This window comes from Pinus tabuliformis, chromosome 7, assembly GCF_031772625.1.
Source record: "Pinus tabuliformis cultivar Carrire ecotype Pingquan chromosome 7, CPIR1, whole genome shotgun sequence".
Taxonomy (NCBI): domain Eukaryota; kingdom Viridiplantae; phylum Streptophyta; class Pinopsida; order Pinales; family Pinaceae; genus Pinus; species Pinus tabuliformis.
The window spans coordinates 1,620,105,051-1,620,125,574 of NC_142293.1; the positions used below are offsets into that span (position 1 = coordinate 1,620,105,051).

General features: G+C 35.9%; 1 pseudogene; it reads right to left on the reverse strand.

The window, feature by feature from the left end:
• Positions 1-622: 622 nt before the first annotated feature.
• LOC149254428 (uncharacterized) overlaps positions 623-20,524 on the reverse strand; it is a 68,125-nt pseudogene continuing 48,223 nt past the window's right edge.

Sequence of the window (20,524 nt, forward strand, 5' to 3'; positions counted from 1 at the left end):
GGTTCAAATAACTTTTTTTTTAAACAATTATCACCCTTTCACATATATATGAAAAATTACAACTCTATATATATATAGAAATGAAAAAGTAGAACTTCGAAAGTTTATAAGTATCCTAACATGAATATCAAGTTTCCAGTCACTTTATCCTTTTCCTTCGATAAAAAAAATGTGTGAAGATGCAGTGAGATTTGCTATATCGCTTTTCTGTTAATAACCCATAAACCATAAGTAACTACTTTCTTTACATGGATTGAAGACAAACCATGGCAGCATTAATCTAAGATTTAACCGCTTAGCCACTCTTTTCGTGAGAGATCCACGGAATCACCATTCCCATCCTCCATGGAATAAGCACTAAAGTTAAAATATGTAGTCAAACCTGATGAGTTGAGTTCCTGCATACAGGTAATCCATTCACAGACTAATATTTCTAAACAACATGATCATCATTAACAGGGTTAGTAAAGGTTTAAGTTAACGATTTGCAGCAAAAGCTGCTTAGTCAAAACCCTCAAAAATTACGAAAGCAGCTCCACTTCCATAGTATATCTATACTTCACATCGATGCTCTCCGCTATGAGAGATTTGACAATAACAACGCCCATAAAACTTTGGTTACTCATATTTTTGTGCCTCTGAAAATGGAGAAGCAGGTAACAGCACGGGCAAGTCCTGAACGATCAACATCCCTCTTGACTGCACAGTTGTTAGTGGGACTTCCATAGTATATCTAAGATCCAATTGAATAGCTGCCCCATGGCACCAACTAGTTGCACAAGGGGGTTAGCCCTGAATTGCATGCAGAAGGTCATATGGGCCTCCAGGGCCTCTTCCATACCAGTAAGGTGATCCAATATGCGGAGCTCATTCTTCCCAAAAACACGGATATGAAGCTTTACTCAAAGAAATTAGTCGTTCCCAAATCTTCTTTATATAAAAATTCATATGAAAATCTAGTTCCCACTGTTTTGTAACTTTGTATATAAACTGCCTTACCAATAAATAAATAAAAGTGAAAAAATATTAGATTTTTTAAATAATAGAAATTTATATGGATGTTTTATTAATGTAATTTATATTTATATTTACATTCTGAGAAAAAAAATCCAAAAATAAATTTATACACCTTTCACACGAAATATTTGTCTAATTTATAGTTTTTAACTAATAAATAATCAACTAAATCTGGAACTACAGCATATAAGTATCCTGATAGGAGCGGTTTTGGGTTGGAGAATTTTATTATTTTATTAAATGAATAGTTAAGATTTGCTTTAGTGAGAATATTTTTTTAACCATATCAAATACATCATTTAAGTGATAATATGAAAGATTTACTAATAGTTTTATAGGTTTATTTTTAACTCAGCTTTTCTCTTGATTTTGCAAATTTTTTTTAGTTTATTAAAAATGATTTATCAATATAGATGTTAATATAAGTACTCATTTGTTGAGCCAAAATGCTCATTCTACAGTCTAGTGTCAGGGTATGTGTAAGTATTTTTTATGTAAAATAAAATAATAGAAAGTAAATAAAAAAAATGTGTGAGTAAAATTTTTTCAAAAATATTTCAACAAGAGATTTAAATAAACTATTTCAAGATCTTCGTTAACTAAATTATATTGATAATATGAAGGGATGTGTAAGTCTGTCTATCTGTTAGTCCATTTAAAATAAAAATAAATTATGTTCTATATAGAAAAATAATGTCCCCTATAATAAAAAAAACAATATGTTTTAAAGTATTTAAAAGTATAAAAAATGTGTGAGTAAGATTTTTTCAAAAATATTTTAACAAAAAATTTAAATAAATTATTAATTTAAATAAATTATTTGAAGATCTTTGTTAACTATTGATAAATTATTAACATTATAAAAATTTTGATAGTTTTCAGCTCATAGTAAATCTTAAGAATAGTAAATCTTAAGATAAATTTATACTGATGGGGTATTCCCCTTCCACTAATTACACCTACTAAATTTGGTTTTGATTTATATCTATAAATTGAGTTTTGATTTATTTTCCTCGCCAGGTTTCGAATTCGATCCAGACTCCCTACAGATATTATATCCGATTTTGATTTATATCTGTAAATTCAGTTTTCATTTATTTTGGGTTGATGAATTGGTTCGGTTTTGCTGCATTTTGGGATGATGAATTGTTTCGATTAATTTTCTATATCACCCAGATATCACTGCAATCTCGCCCTATATGTTTTTTTTTTTTTTTCTAACCTTTTCATTTTATTTCACGAGTGTGACCTTAGGAGTGTGGTGCATCCATGCTGGTAGATTCTACTCTGCAAATCAATCAATCAGAGGAGGCAAAACCCAATTAGACTGTGTGAGGATTGGAATTTATTAAATAGATAGAAGATGATTTTGGAAGTTGTATGTCCCATTCGCTCTAGAAAATCACCTCTTGGTAATTGAATTAATTCGATTTTATCTCTAATTTTCTTGGTAATTGAATTAATTTTATCCCATCTCCAATTTGCTTACTGTTGGGTAGGCTCGGCACTGCTTTGTTTAAATTTCGTCTGAGAAATGTGCAATGGAGATTGTGACTCGAACCTGGCCTAGGCATTAATGTTGTTACGCGGAGCTCTGTAATGCAGTAGGGGTGTTGTCACGCAATGATGTGCTTACAATTTTATTGGATTCTCAAGTCCTTTGGGGAGGCATCAGGTCTATATATGAATAAGGGGAATTTAGTGCTGATCACAACTGATAGGGAGGATTTGGTGATGAAGGAAATATGCAACATATTTGAGATTTCTTCCATACATATTGATGAAGGTTTTGTCTACCTTGGCATCAAGTTAAAACCGAACAATTATGGCACGAAGGACTAGGAATGGATGATCAATCAAAATTAACAAGTAGTTGACAGTATGGTCACATAAGATGGTTATCCATGGGTGGCGGTTGATTTTGATCAAGTCAGTGTTACAAAATATTTCTGTTTTCTGGACACATTTGTTTATGCTTTTGATGGAGATCCTTCGCAAAATTGACGCCATCATGGCTAGATTTCTAAGGTCCGGCCACAATCAGCTGAGGAAAATTCACTTGGTTAGATGAACAACTTCAGCTAATCCGGTGGAAGCAGGACAATGGGGCATTTTAGACACTAAAATGTTCAATAGGTCTCTGATTATCAAGACCTTTGGAGGGCTTTGTCTGGTAGCAGCATTATGCCAATTGGATCAGGGAAGGAGCACTAATAAAACAATGTTCTACTTTCATCTGGTAGAGTATGATGAAAAATATACATTGTCTCCTTGGGAGTCTTCGCTGGGATGTTGGAAATGGATCGCGGATCGAGATTGCTGTGGACGCCCTTGAAGGAATTTTTTTTGGAAATCACATATTATCGGTTACTCTACTTCGTCACCTCCATGGTATGGGTCTTGAGCTTAAGCAGAGCTTAGTAGATTGTTGATTTTCCGAATATTCAGGAATGGGCGGGGTCAAAAAAAATTGAAGGCCCCCATGTCTGTCCGATTCCCGAATATTTGGGAAATCAGCAATCGACATAAAAATGTCCGTGCATGAATATTATTAATTGCTCAGTTTCTTTTCCATATTTCATTCTTGGCTTAGGGCAAATTACGTCACACAACTTAGTGCTGCGGGTGTTTCTTTTTCCGAGCAAGAAGATAAGCCTGTATGGAACGGTCAGAACAGGAAGGGTCAAATTGTGGGACGGGAGATATATCATAGATTTCATTTGGTACAATTCGATTTTGATTTCAAACTTTGGTTTCAAAAAATTTGGTTGTGAGAGATTCCTCAGAAATTAAAATGTTTTTGTTCGCTGGTGCTTCATGATCGCATTGTCACATGGGGAACCTTCATCATAGGGGGTTCGATGGCCCTAGCGTATAGCCTATGTGTATGAAAGATTTTGAATACGTGCGACTCGTATTCCTGATTTTTCCCTTCGCAACAACTATCTGGATTAGGGTTTTAGATGCATGAAATATTCACACGACTTGGTTGCAAAGTTTACCGGAGGAATGCCTTCAACTTTGGTTCGCCACACAAAATGACCATTGCTCCCTTCCGTTCTACATAATTTGGATCATTTGGTGGTGCAGGAACTCCAAGCTTTTTGAACATAAACTGGTGGACGTTAGGAACATTGTGATAAAGATCATGGCTTACTATGCAGAGATTGGGTGGAGGAAGAAGAAGTAGCACAAGAGATTGATGAGGATAAAGGATATATGGAGGAACTTATTGGTTGGTTTTTTCAATGGTGCTTATTCAGAAAGGAAGGAAGTGTGGTTATGGTGCATTTGTTGTTATTGAGCCAGATAAATACTATCATTTCTGGTGTGCGGGGTGGTTATTGTAAAAACAACTAAGCAGAAATTTTTTCACTATTGGATGTTCTACTCTGCGCCAAATGGTTAGGAATATATATATTATATAAACTAGATGTTCTACTCTGTGCCACATGGTCATGGTTAGGAATATATGTATTATATAAACTAGAGACTCAAAATGGTTAGGAATATATGTATTACATGTTTATGTTGAATATGTAATTTCAACGCAGCCGTACCAACGCCCAAACTGCTCAGCAAAACAACTTTTCAATCTCGGACCGCCTTCCAGCGTAAAGTTGTTTCCGTACTCTCGAGCCCGATGCAATAAAATTTGGGCACACGTCTCTCCCCATACGTAAGCAGATGTCATTTCTCGGGTGCTATTGTTCAGACAAGTAAGGCCTCCCGATATTCTCCTCCACCGTCGGATCTACTCCATCGATCTCCGTCGTCCATCGTTCCAACCTGCATACAAGCTTGCATTAATGACTTTGCGTGGAGTGAATTTCAATTTTGGTTGACCGCCGTAAAAATATTTATTACATAGTTATTATGATAGGAACTAGGTTGGTGAAAACTTCAATTTTATTTTTTTATATATGTCGGAGGTATGGGCATATGCAGGTTACGTATTATATTTTTATTGTATTGTATATACAATATATATGTTATGTTTTTTGTAGTGCGTTGACCAATTGTAAGGTGAGAGCTCGGGGGAGCGAAAGAGAATAGTATGAAATGCACAGCGCGGGCAACAACAAAAATACACCAGTCTTTTGTTATTGATAGGCACAGCAGTGCATAAGATGTATGTTGCTCATTGTAATGTAACTCTGTAGTGTGAGAGAGGATAATGCACAGCAGTGCTATCCGCGAAGAACAGAGGAGCGCATTTGTTTTGTAAGCATGTGTAAATTTTGTTTTTTACAGCAGTATGTAAAAGAAGGTTTTTACACCAGTAAGTAAAATGTTTTCACAGCAGTGAATGTAAATGAGAATTTTACCCAGCACAGTAAATTCTCAGGAGGAGACAGAGTTTGTTTTTGTTGGTTGAATGTTGTTTTTGGTAAATCCCTCTCAGTAAAAGAGGATGAATATGTATGAGGCAATATATTTTTGAATAGAAATCATTTTATGGTGGTGAAATACTCTGTTCCTCAGTAATTTCTTTTTTAAAAGCTTCCCTGTGCACAAAAAAGATCCTGGAACAAAGGAAACAGAGCATTGCCTCTGTGTGTTTCAATTTTTGTTTTTGGGATTTTCTCAGAAAAATCCCCAATAGTGGTATTAGAGCAGGTTCATTAAAGAAGCTGAAGGGAGGAGTTTGTTGCAGCTGTAAAGCTTCCCCAGCAAATTGAAGGCTCAGTCAAGAAAATACTCAGGTATTTCACAAAGTTTTTATGTGTTGCTGAAGAAGCAGTCAGTTGTTTTAAAATACACAGTCAAGAAATTGAAGCATAACTAAAGATGCAAGGAATGGCCAGCACAAGCACTGGTATGGGTATGTTTAACACCCAGCTCCCACAGTTTAATGGGAAAAACTATGACTATTGGGCAATAACCATGACAGCCCTGTTTGCCTCTCAAGATTTATGGGAAATAGTTGAAGATGGTTTTGAAGAACCAGCAGATGAAAATGAGTTCAATGCATTAACTCAGGGAGAGAGAGATCTACTGAAGAGCAATAGGAAGAAGGATTCAAAAGCCCGTGTGTTGTTGTATCTAGCAGTAGACCAGAGTGTGTTTCCAAGGTTAGCAGCAGCTAAGACAGCAAATGAAGCATGGCAAACCCTCAAGACAGCCTATCAAGGCATGGAGAGAGTGAAGACAGCAAAACTACAATTGCTGAGAAAAGATTTTGAGAATCTGAGCATGAAGGAGTCAGACACCATTGACTCATTTTTCACACATGTAATTGGTCTGGTCACATAGATGAGGACTCATGGAGAAACCATTGAAGAAAGGAGGATTGTGGAGAAAATATTGAGGGTCTTACCCTCAAAGTTTGATGCGATTGTCACCACCATAGAGGAGACAAAGGATCTCTCAAACTTTTCAGTTGATGAGCTACATGCATCATTGATAACACATGAGCAGAGGTTGAGTAGAAATGAAAACTCATCTCTAGAGCAAGCCTTCAAGACCCAGATGTCTTTTGGAAGAGGAAGAGGTCAAGGCAGAGGAAACAAGAGAGGAAGAGGCAGAAGCCAGAACAGAGGTGGAAGGAACAATCCAGCAAATGCTCAAGGAAGAGGCAACAATCCAAATCAGAACCAAGGTCAAGGCAGCAGCCAACAAAGAGGACAATATCATGCTCAAGGACAAAGGTATGAAAAATCCAATGTCCAATGCTATTATTGTAAAAAATATGGGCATTATGCCAGTGAATGTAGGAAGAAGCAGCATGATATGAGTGATAGACGAAATGCAAATGTTACTAGAGAAAACATCAGCCAAAATAATGTGTTGTTAGCTTGTAACATGGCTGAAACAAACAGTGAAGACATATGGTTTTTAGACTCAGGTTGCAGCAACCATATGACAGGAAACATAGCCCTCTTTTCTGCCCTAGACAAAAATGTGAAATCAGAAGTCACACTAGGAACTGATAGTAAAATCTCTGTTATGAGAAAAGGGGAGGTAAAAATATTTACAAAGCAAGGAGAAAGGAAAACCATAGCAGATGTCTACTATGTTCCCGGAATGAGATGTAACCTCTTGAGTATTGGACAGCTTGTCCATAAGGGGTACAATGTTTTCTTTAAAAATGATGTATGCACCATCATGGATATAGCACCCAGCAAAAGATGCATTGTTGAAGTGAAGATGACGAGGAACAGGATGTTCCCTCTTAGGATAAGGGCAGATTTGAAAAACAAAGGAGAAATTGCAGCAGTCACCCAAGAGACTTTCCAAAGCGTGCCAAAGGATGAAAATTGGTTGTGGCACTTGAGATTTGGACATCTCAATTTTGGAGGTCTAAACTTGTTAAGCAGAAAAGGAATGGTAAGAGGACTACCATTGATAGAGAAACCGGACAGCTTATGTGAAGGTTGCATTTTGGGAAAACCACAAAGTTTTCCATCAGGGAAGAGCATAAGGGCAAAGGCACCCTTAGAAATCATTCACTCAGATTTATGTGGACCGATGCAAGCTCCATCATTAGCAGGCAGCCAATATTTCCTAACATTTATTGATGACTTTACAAGAAAAACTTGGGTATATTTTCTTAAAAACAAAAGTGAAGTGTTTGAGAAATTCCAAAATTTCAAGGCATTTGTGGAAAACCAAAGCGGGCTGCACATTAAAGTTTTGAGAACTGATAGAGGAGGTGAGTATATCTCCAAGGAATTCCTACGATTTTGTAGAGAAAATGGAATTCACAAACAGTTTACAGCTAGGTACACCCCACAGCAAAATGGAGTTGCTGAAAAGAAGAACAGGACCATCATGGATATGGCAAGGAGCATGTTGAAGGCAAAGCATTTGCCAAATGATTATTGGGCTGAAGCTGTAAATTGTGCAGTGTATATTTTGAACAGGTGTCCTACAAAAGCAGTGTTGAACAAAGTGCCGGAAGAGGCATGGAGTGGGAGAAAGCAAGGAGTCACCCACATGAGAGTTTTTGGATGTGTGGCCTATGCACACATTCCAGATCAGCTAAGGAGGAAGTTGGACAGCAAAGGGGAGAAATGTCTTTTCATTGGATACTGTAAGGAATCCAAAGGCTACAGGTTGTATATCCCATCTACCAAGAATTTTTTTGTCAGCAGAGATGTTCAATTCATTGAGGAGGAAGCTTGGGATGGAAGCATAGAGAAAACAGTGAATGTTAAAAGCTGTTTGTCTCATGATGAAGATGATGAGGAGGTGGCTGAAATGGATCCCCAAACAGCAGCCCCAACACAAGGACAGCAAGGGACACCATTGAGGATAAATGAAAGTGCTTCTCCAAGCACACCACAAGGAGGAAATTCAAGTGCATCTTCAAGCACTTGCACACCAAATGAAAGAGGTAAGAAGTTTAGAAATCTAAGTGATATTTATGATGAAGGAATGAATTCCTTATTTGCCTTGTATTGTCATGTTGATGATCCTATTCATTTCGAAGATGCAATTAAAGATAAGAAATGGATAGAAGCTATGGATGAAGAGATGAATGCCATAGAGAGAAACAAAACATGGGATTTGGTTGAGCTACCAAAAGGCAAAGAAGTCATTGGAGTGAAATGGGTCTACAAGACCAAAAGCAATGCTGAAGGCAAAATAGAAAGGCACAAGGCAAGGCTGGTTGTCAAAGGGTACAAGCAGCAGTATGGGAGAGATTATGAGAAGACTTTCGCACCGGTTGCAAGAATGGAAACCGTGAGAGCAGTGCTGTCTATAGCAGCACAAAACAAATGGAAAGTCTACCAAATGGACGTGAAGTCAGCATTCCTAAATGGAGTGTTAAAGGAAGAGGTTTATGTTGAACAACCTCTATGCTATGAGAAGAAAGGTGAAGAGCACAAAGTGTGCAAATTGAAGAAGGCTCTTTATGGGCTGAAGCAAGCGCCAAGAGCATGGTACAGCAGGATAGATTCCTATCTATTGGATAATGAATTTGACAAATGTGAAGGAGAACCCACCGTCTACATCAAAGAAAAAGATGGTAAAATTTTAATTGTTGTCTTATATGTTGATGATGTTATTTTCACAGGTAATGATAATCAGCTCATTGAGAATTTTAAATCAGTCATGAAAGAGGAATTTGAAATGACTGACATGGGTTTCTTGAGATACTTCTTAGGCATAGAAGTAGATCAAAATGAAAAAAGAATTTTTATCTCACAAGCAAGATATGTAAATCAAGTATTGAGCAGATTTAACATGCAAGAATGTAAGGCAGCGATCACTCCCACAGTAATGGGATTAAAACTCAGCAGAGAGGACAACAGCAAGGATTTTGATCCTAGTTTGTACAAGAGTATTGTTGGCAGCCTTATGTATTTAACAGCTACTAGACCTGACATTATGTATGCTGTTAGTTTAATTTCCAGATTTATGGAGAGACCAAAGGAGGCACATTGGCAGGCAGCAAAAAGAATTTTAAGGTATGTCAAAGGTACCAAAATGTTTGGCATATTATATAGTGTCTCAGAAAGTTCAGATTTAATTGGATACACTGATAGTGATTGGGCTGGAAGTGTAGATGATCGGAAAAGCACTTCCGGTTATGTTTTTCATATGGGTTCAGGAGCCATTTCATGGGCTTCTAAGAAGCAGTCCATTGTAGCATTGTCTACAGCAGAGGCTGAATATGTGGCAGCTACAGCAGCAGCATGTCAAGCAGTTTGGATGAGAAGAATGTTGAGGAGCTTAGGCCAAGAGCAGGCAAAAGCGACAGTGATTTTTTGTGACAATAGCTCAGCTATTGCATTGTCAAAGAATTCAGTGTTTCATAAGAGAACGAAACACATTGATATAAGGTTTCACTACATCAGAGAATTGGTGAACAATGGAGAAATTGTCTTAGAACATTGCAGGACTCAAGAACAGGTAGCAGACATTTTGACAAAGCCATTGGATCAGAAAAGCTTTGAATTTTTGAGGAAGTGTCTGGGTATGACCGAATGCCCAGCAGTTGAAATTAAAGGGGAGTGTTGAATATGTAATTTCAACGCAGCCGTACCAACGCCCAAACCGCTCAGCAAAACAGCCTTTCAATCTCGGACCGCCTTCCAGCGTAAAGTTGTTTCCGTACTCTCGAGCCCGATGCAATAAAATTTGGGCACGCGTCTCTCCCCATACGTAAGCAGATGTCATTTCTCGGGTGCTATCGTTCAGACAAGTAAGGCCTCCCGATATTCTCCTCCACCGTCGGATCTACTCCATCGATCTCCGCCGTCCATCGTTCCAACCTGCATACAAGCTTGCATTAATGACTTTGCGTGGAGTGAATTTCAATTTTGGTTGACCGACGTAAAAATATTTATTACATAGTTATTATGATAGGAACTAGGTTGGTGAAAACTTCAATTTTATTTTTTTATATATGTCGGAGGTATGGGCATATGCAGGTTACATATTATATTTTTATTGTATTGTATATACAATATATATGTTATGTTTTTTGTAGTGCGTTGACCAATTGTAAGGTGAGAGCTCGGGGGAGCGAAAGAGAATAGTATGAAATGCACAACATGGGCAACAACAAAAATATACACCAGTCTTTTGTTATTGATAGGCACAGCAGTGCATAAGATGTATGTTGCTCATTGTAATGTAACTCTGTAGTGTGAGAGAGGATAATGCACAGCAGTGATATCCGCGAAGAACAGAGGAGCGCATTTGTTTTGTAAGCATGTGTAAATTTTGTTTTTTACAGCAGTATGTAAAAGAAGGTTTTTACACCAGTAAGTAAAATGTTTTCACAGCAGTGAATGTAAATGAGAATTTTACCCAGCACAGTAAATTCTCAGGAGGAGACAGAGTTTGTTTTTTTTGTTGGTTGAATGTTGTTTTTGGTAAATCCCTCTCAGTAAAAGAGGATGAATATGTATGAGGCAATATATTTTTGAATAGAAATCATTTTATGGTGGTGAAATACTCTGTTCCTCAGTAATTTTTTTTTTTAAAAGCTTCCCTGTGCACAAAAAAGATCCTGGAACAAAGGAAACAGAGCATTGCCTCTGTGTGTTTGAATTTTGGTTTTTGGGATTTTCTCAGAAAAATCCCCAACAGTTTATCGAGACCCAAAAAGTCTCATAAATTCCAAAAAGTCTCATAAATTGAATCAAAAGTCATACACAGTTTCATTAGCCATTGCTTTCCAATTGAATGCTTGGAATTCACAATTTGGAGAATTTTTTTTTAGGTAATTTCTTTCTGACACATCTACCGGGAACAAAATCAAGTTGCGAACTTCTCGTCAAAGAGAAATATTTTGAACGGTTCGGAGAAGATCTATTTTGCAGCACTTGTCCAAGAATCTTTGTCAAATGATGGATGCATTAAGTTTTCTTAATGCATCTGATCAGACAAGGCACTCCTCGAGGCCATGTGGTCGTCCGCTTATAGACCTTGGCTTCTTCAGTCTTCTTCTGTTGTCTGTTACCGTTGGCGTTATTACTAAAATTTATTGTTCTTTCTTCCAAATGGTTTTCCTGCCCTCATTATCATCCGAAAATAACAATAAAGAAGACAATTATTGTTGAGTAATATCTATAAATGCATATTTATTCGTTTATTTTTATCTAAAAAATATTATAATATTTGAATAATTTATTAATAATAATATAAAAAGAGAATAATTTATTAATAATATATAAACAGATTTTCTTTTAAATTTTATGTTATTAACATGTTTTTTTTACATTTAAAAAAATAATTTTTTTAATCTATTTAAATTTTAAATATAAAATAAATAAATAAATAAAATTAAATCTTTATAATATCAAAATTTTAAAAATAAAATAAAAACAAACCTTATAACCATCGTCTCTAATAATATGTTATACATTTTAATATTATTTAAATTCGATTTTACATATAAAATCGTTAACCAAATTTTATATATAATAACCTAAAATAATTTTAAAATAAAATAATATCATATAAATATTTATTACAATAAAAGAATTATTTAATCTTACATCATCTTAAAAAATATGTATATCTTTTAACTCTAAATTATATAAATTTATTATAGAAAAAAACAACATTCTACCCTCAGAATTCTCAGGGTTGGACTTTCTACTCTCTCCTTATGTGTATGTATGATACACATATCTTTCAACAAAATTGAGCCATAATGACATAGCACATCCGTAGATTCTCGTGCATAAACTGTAAATATTTGAATGATCTCACATGCCATTTTAGCAAGAACGCTATGTTGGTAAGATTAATTGCTTTAGAAATAATCAAAATTTTCCTTTCTAAGTGTCGAAAGAGTTCGAAAATAAAATTATTAACGCTATATATGAGTGAATGCTTGAAAATGAGTTAAGAGGTCGAAAATAAAATTATTAACGCTATATGAGTGAATGCTTGAAAATGAGTTATATTTTGGATTAATTGTGGCAATCAAATTTTAGATTTTTTTTTTTTATAATTATTATAGAATTGAAGTTTTTAAAATTTATGAAATCATTATTAATTTTGATTTTGAGTAAAAAGATAAATTGTAAAGAATTATGTTGTTGTCTTAATAATATTATTTGCAAAAATATTTAGTGTCTTATAATATGTTAATTTTCCATTAAACGAAATGTCTTTTTGTGTACATTTTCATGCATCTTAAGAAGTATGTGTATGTTCAAGTATAATAATTAGTCTAATATATATATGAGCATGATCTACACAGATAGAACTAAGTTTTTTATATTAAAAAAATATTTTTTATGAAAAATTATATTTTTTTATTATTTTTTGAAGTTGGCTAAATAATATTTCAATTGTATTTTGCAGACACATGTATTCACATAGGTTTTTTTTCAACTATTTATATAAATTGAAAAACCAAGAATACTCTTTGAAGAAGACTTGTAAATGAATATAGTGCTATTTTTTGAAAGTGTTTTCGTTGTGTATATTTTATGATATTGATTTTTTATTCAACCTCTTTAAAATTATTAAAAAAAAATTGAAACATTATGTTTAAAAGAAATTAGATGAAAAATATCATATGAATTTGAAATGTCAAACTCATATGCCATTAAATAGAGGATTTTTTCATGAATCCACCATGATTAACTATGCCATCTAACGGAAATTTTTTCTCTAAGTCCGCTAGGGTACAAAATGGCATTGCAAGAAATTTTGCAGGAGTGTTGAACTTGTGGATTTGAGGACTTAAGAGGCTCAATTAAGCATTTAAATTTCAAATTCAAGTAGCTCGATCGAGGGTTTTGTAAACCCTTGATCAAGCCATATACATTGTTAACAAAGGCTTGATTAAGTGCTATAGCTCGATTGGGCTATTATGCTTGATTGAGCCTTTATAAAAAAAAGGAATGCCATAATTTAGATTTTATATTTTTTTAACGGGATCAATTATCTTATATTCATTCGAAAAAGGATGGTTGTATGCCTTGATACAATACTTCTTGTTGATAAGAAGAGGATTCCAAAGCTAGATCCTCTACACTTATAGTTCTTATTGATACATAAGCTGAACCATATCCTATATATCCTATTACACTTCCTGCATAATCTCTAATAAATTCCTGCAGAAGATAAATGCATTTACATTTCATTAAATGCTTATTTATATCGAAAATAAACAAGGTAAGACAACCAATTTATCTGAGAAGAGAACTCATTGCTTCCTGTTGAGATGAGCAAACTATCCTCTCTGTTCTTGGTTGATAGATGTCTCTTCCGTTTGATTGAGAGAGTTGCTATGGATATTGGAACTGGAGGTGTCTGCGATATTCTTCTCCAACATTTCACGCAAGGAGGATAATGCTTGTTCAAGATGTGAGCAACACTTGCTGATCTTTTTAAGCTATTCTTTAGTTGTTGTTTACTGATAGGATAGAATTCTGATTTTTGAGGAGCATCTACCATTCCATTTGTCTTGCAGTTGTTTGACCTGGTCCAATTCATTTCTAAGAGTTTTGTAGTGGGGCATTCAGGTGGTGATGCCATAGGGAAAGGGAGGGACGAGGATAAGGGAAGGGGAGAAGAGGAGCAATGCGGAGGGGAGGATGGGAAGCATAGGACAAAAAGGGACACAAGAGATGACTAGAAGAAAGGAGGAGAATACATAATGGACAATGGAGGGGAAGATCGATTTATAAATATAAATAAGGGAATAATAGGACCAAGTCACCAGTTCGTGAATTCTAGAGAAGATCAAACAAGAATATTTTAATAATATAGGGATCATATGAAGGGGATACACAAAGATATGTTGTTGTGCATAATAGAGACCACTCTGTCCTTTGAGGATACTCATTTGATCAGTAGAAGAGATTCTTCTCACAACTCGTATGGATTGATTTAGACAGTACAATGTTATAGTCATGATAAGTCTTGAGACGAATGCAACTTTATAATATATTCTTGATACTGACCTTACCTTGAGGTCTGCAACATGCATTGTTAGCTAATACATCAACTTTACTATTATTTTCTCTCAAGACATGAAAGTATGATACATTACCCAAATTTTCATATGATGCTAGATACGGACGACGATTTGCTCCAGGTCAATGTTGGCAGGTATGGAGTTCTTTTCCATGTGTTGAATGAGGATAGTGGAATCCAAAATTACTATTAGGTTCCTAAGATTTCCATCATGAAGAAGTTGAGCTCCTAGAAGAAAATAGTAGGCCTCAAACCTATTGTTTATTTCACTTCCTAGGCCATATTCATAAGTGATTGATTGTGGTCCAGAATTAAACCCCCTGCTCCGATACAACCAAGGTAAAATTTATACGTCCCATCAATGAAAAGACATGAATGATTAAGTTATTTAAGAAAAGCATTGAATTCTTATCCTTCTAGTCTGAACTTCTAGTTGAATTTTGTAATTCGACTTCTTACTAGGGAATGCATGCTAGGGGAGAGTCTATCCAATACAAAGTTGAACCATAGTCTTTCATGAGATTGCAGAAGATTAATGTTGATTTTGCAGTTTCTTTTAATGAGAATAGCCTTTTGGGAGATTCCAAACCTTGACCATAATTTTCATACTATTTAATTTTTTTTTTGGAATACATACTTGTTTCTGGCGAGCCATAGCTGCCAACAGAGGAATGATGGGAGATTGGGCCAAAAACATTTAAGTAATTTCTTATTTTTGAAGGAATTGGGATATATGGATTTCCATTTACCAAAGAACTCTGAAATATCAAGATCAACATTTACCTGGATATGGAGATGGTTCACTAATGCTTGCCAGCAACCTTTTGAAAATTCACATGATAAGAAGAGATGTTGAATTGTTTCCTCATTTCTCAAGTAGAATGGGTAGATTGAGGGGCCTTGGATGCCTCTCTTTTTCAAATTGTATTATGTGAGAATTTTTCCTTTAAGTAACATCCATGTAAAAAGCTTGATTTTAGGTAGGCTTTCATTTTTCCAGACAATTTTCCATAGAGGCCAGATAGGTTGTTGTTCTTGGTCTCCGTGAAGTTTTTCATATCCACTTTTTACTGAATAATCCTTTATAGTAGGATTCCACTTGAAACCATCAAGTTGTCTATAGTGGGTTGGAGATGCTTTCATGAGATATTGAAGAAGAAGGAGCCATTGAGGATTCAAATATGGGGGAATTGTTGGTTTTTTCCAACCCTCCCATGAATTGTCATACTAATTCCAATATGATATTTGGTCAAGATTTGAGGAACCAAGTCTTGAGGAGATTAAAATATGGAAAATAAGAGAGGATAGGATTACCCATTATACTAACTTCCAATATATTAATATATTGCCCTCCCCAATGGATTCTGGACGTATGGGCTTGGACGAAAGGTAAATATTTTTTACAAATCTTCCAAATTTGAGAGCAAGGCCTGCTAGGGATCTGAGTTTGGAGGAGTTGTTAATGAGGGGTGCTTACGTATTTCCGCTCTAGGGCCTTCTTCCACCATGATGATTCCTTGGATATTAATCTCCATATAATTTTTTCTCCCAATGCTAAATTCATTAGACCCAATTGGCTTATGGAAATGCCCCCCTTGTCATAAGGAATAATCACCTTTTTCCAACTTATCAAGCTAAACTTTTTTGTTTCTGTCTTACCTCCCTGCCATAGAAACTTATAAATTATCAACTCAATTTTCTTTTGTATTGTTGTTGGAGCCTGCACTATTGTGAATTGGTACAAAGGCAGGGCTAACAATACTGATTTGATTAAAGTTACCTTGCCTGCTAAATTGAGCCATTGCATTCCCCATTGTTGGAATTTTTTCTTCATTTTGTCTATCACCTATATCCAAATTTCTAATTTCATTGGGTTTTTAGGGATTGGAATGCCAAAATATTCGATAAAAACCAGTCCACTTTAAAGGGGATGCCAAAAATTTGATAACTTCATTGGAGAGATATGATTGGTGTATTCCAGGCATATATGTTTCTTTTCATATTATTGAGAAGGCTACCAGAGGCTTACAAAAATTTATCTAAAATGGTTTTGAATCTTCTAGTGACAATACAAGAGGCTCCTCTAATAAATAATGTATCATTGACAAATTGAGAGTGATTCATGCTTTTAGTTCTTCTACTGTATTGAATTCTTGTAAGAAGTCCACTTTTCCTTTCTTGCTCTAGCTTCCTGTTGAGGGTTTCAACCATTATAATGAATAGGAAATGAGATATTAGGTAGCCTTGTCTAAGACCCCTAGTGCTTTGAAAAAATTGACCAGGTCTTCCATTGATTAAGGGAGAAATCCAGGGCTTATGGATGCAATCTCTAATGAGGTCAATGAAGTTGTTATCAAAACCCAATTTGTCTAGAACAACAAAAAGAAAGGAGTGTCTAACTCTATCAAATTAATTTTCCATATCTAACTTTATGATGAATCCTTAATCTTCTCAGGAAATGCTCGAATGAATGGCTTCTTGGACTAAGAGAATGTTTTCTACAATTTTTCAATTTGGACAAAACTCCTTGATTTTCAAAGATTATATGAGGAAGGAGTCTTTTAAGATGGTTTGCAAGAGTCTTGGTTATAATTTTGTAGGAAGCATTGCATAAAGAAATTGGCCTGAAGCGATTAAAGGAGGTAGGCCTAGTTTCTTTTGGTATAAGAGCAAGAAAGGTGGAATTTGTATTACCTCCAATTTTGTGCTTGAATTGAACCCATTGAATCATCTTGAGCAGATCTTTCTTGATGAGGTCCCAAAATGAATGATAGAAGGCATTGGTGAATCTGTCTATTCCTAGCGCTTTATTAGGATACATGCTCCATATTTTTTTTTTCAATTGCTCTTCCTCCACTGGCTTAAGGCTGCATTATCCTCCTATGTGACCATTTTTAGTATGGTTCTGAAAAGATCTTTCAAATTATTTGGATCTAGATATGTTGTTAGCAATATTTTGAAATGTTGATGTGCCTCTTCCTTAATCTATGCCTTCCCTTCAGCTATTGCATTTCCTTATCCATTAATCACTTCTATCCATTATTTACTTCTATCCATTTCTTTATTCTTCTGGATTTAGTTTGTTTATGGAAAAAAGGTTTGTTCTTGTCTCCGACTTGTAATCATAAACTCATGGATTTAATTCTCCAATTTTTATTTTTTTTGTATAGTTCCCAATTTATTTGTTTCTCCTTGATTTGCAGCTCTTTAGTGTCTTCTTCATTCTTCATTTTAACTTGAACTTTCTCCAATTCTCTTTGCAACTCAAATTTTCTATGTGATGACTCCTTGAAGCATGATTTAGCCCATTCTTTGAGAGCTATTATGACCAACTTTAGCTTGGACTCCCATATGTATCCAAGAGAACCATTAATTCTCATTTTCCAAGTGGATTGCACCTATTTCCTTACCTCTTCAATCTATGCCTATTGAGGATTGAAACGAAATGGAAGGGGACCCAAATTGGCACTCTCCCCGAATGTTAACAAAATTGGCTTGTGATCAGATGTTGTGAAAGAAATAATTTTCAAAGTCATTGATCATGTTCTTGTTGTGAGGCTTACATGGATTAGAAAATGATCTAATATTTCCTTAATGTTGTGAGGACCTATCCTTCTATTCCTCCATGTGAATATGTCGTTCATTGGAAGAATGTCTAGTAGATTCTGCTCCTCTATTATGGATTCTAGTTTATCTTTGCTTGGATCCGAGAGAAAGGCACCCCCACACTTTCCTTCGACATTCATTATCAATTTAAAATATTCAATAATAAAATTTTGGTTGTCTTCTACTACTAACTGATCCGATAGAGATTGCCAACAAATCTCTCTATCTATATAGTGCATAAAGGCGTAAACATTGTATATTGTTGTAGATTTCCTTGTATTTTTGTTTGAACTATTTGTTTTGATCCAATGGTGATTTTTTTGGATTCCTTTGAGCTCCATAATTGTATGATTCCACATAGTGCAAATCCCACGAGATGCTCCTCTCGCACTGATTGCAACTCCATTAAATTTTTTTATTCTTTGAATTGTCTCTGCAATTTCTTCTTCAGATAGTTTGGTCTCCTTGATTAGAAAAAAAATGACATTAATATCATATTAAGACATATATATAAAATTATGGACATATTAATTTAAAATTAGCATAATATTTAAATAACATTAATAAGAGTTTAATATAACGTGGTCTCCCGGATGTGGGTGTTTGAATGGTATGATGGTACGAAGGTGGCGCTTCACATGGGCAGGTGTCAGCCCATGCACGCCACGAGGTACCTTGCAGAACTGGTGAGCTGGTCTCACGCAAGGTTTTTAATGCTGGTCTTTAACTCCTCCATCCGCCTCTTGGTTAATTGTGCAATGGCGCTTCAAAAACTATGTGCTCCCGCGGCCTCCTCGCATTCCTCTGCGGTCTCTTGGCATTCCTCTGCGGCCTCTTCGCATTCCTCTATAGCCTCTTCGCACTCCTCTGCGGTGCTGTTGGTAACTCAGGGTCAATCACTTACAGTGCCCAATTCCGTCTCTGTTTCAGGCACGAGAGTGTTTCACAGGCATTGGGCTCAAGCTCAAAGGGCTCACGTACTGGTTAGTCACTCCCCTCCGTGTATCTGCTCACTTGTTAATCCTCTGTACATTGCAATGCCGAGAGAGCATCCTAGGATGGGAAGCAGACGTGGAGGCTCCCGTGGACGTGCCACCTCTCAGAGGTCTGCCCCCATCTCCCCCTCTTCCTCGGTCGAGTTGGCACCTGAGCAAAGCCGTCCTCATGTTACCAGAGCCAGAAGAGGCAGAGGACACGGGCGTGGTAGGATGGCTGAGTGTGATCATGTGGCGCATTTAACAATTCGTTATTGTATCCCCTGTACTCTTGCCAATTCCACTTTCTTAGTTTCTGTTACTATAGAAAATTGTGAAAATCTCAGTGGCCAGGCAGCAGCACATCCGGCAATTCCGCCAGAACAAGGGATGGCGCCTCCAATTGATACTAACGTCCGGTCATGGGAAGCTCCTCCTTGGCGAATCAAGCTGCCACTGCAGGTCCAAGCGAACCAGCTCAGGGAGACCCAACCGGCTCGGTGGTCCTTCACTCAGACTCGGAAGACTCTTTGCAATACGGGTGAAGGGTAGTGGAGGAACCCTACACTACAGATGATGACTGATTTTGTATGGCATTCTGCTCTCGGCAACCTAAGAAGTAGGCGCATTACTCTGTTTTTGAAACTCGCAATTTTGCCTGTGTCAGGTCATAGTATGTGTATATATGTCTCTGTGTTGACTGTATGTGTCTGTATGTCTGGAAGTCCTTGTTTAGCGTTGTACAGCTGCGCAATGGTTGTATGTCTCAGCTTGTCCCTGTTTAGCAATGTTTCGGGTCTTAGGAGAAGACGCAATAGAAGGAAATCCACCAATTTTTGGAATGTGTTCATCTGGGCTAATTGTCAACCTCATGGCAAGATTTTCAAGGCCAAGGCCTTGCTGTAACTTTTTGAATCTTTTTTTATAATAATAGAAGTAGACAGATTGAGAAAAAGAAATATAACGTGGTTGACACATTAATAATACATTAATATACACACTTATAAAGTTCTAAATATAAATTAATTTACACATTAATGCATGTTCGCTATTGTTGACATGGTCAACAATAGTCAACATGACTACCATGGTGAACCAACTTACCCCGGGAATCATGGTTTATTTATAAGTGATCTATACTGAACCATAGTGGATGGCCATGGTTGACCATGGAGACTTATAATGGATGGCTAGGGTTAAAAATATTAATCATGGGGTTTATAATATTAATTCTAAGGTTTATAAGCCTAGGGTTTAATATATTACAATTAGGTTTATAGTAATATGTGTAGGGTTTTTTATATTGGGTTTTATAATGTTAGGGTTTTTTGTCAGGGTTTAGTATTGTGACATTGGAATAGCATAAAAGTTATCCAACGTCACATTGCGACAAACATTGTCTTAATGCGGCAATCAATCTAACAATCATTGTTGCAATGTTACATTGCAATTTATTCAACGTTGTATTGTGACATAAAAAAATTGAGGTTTAATAGTAGGGTTTATAATATTAGGGTCTTTAATATTGG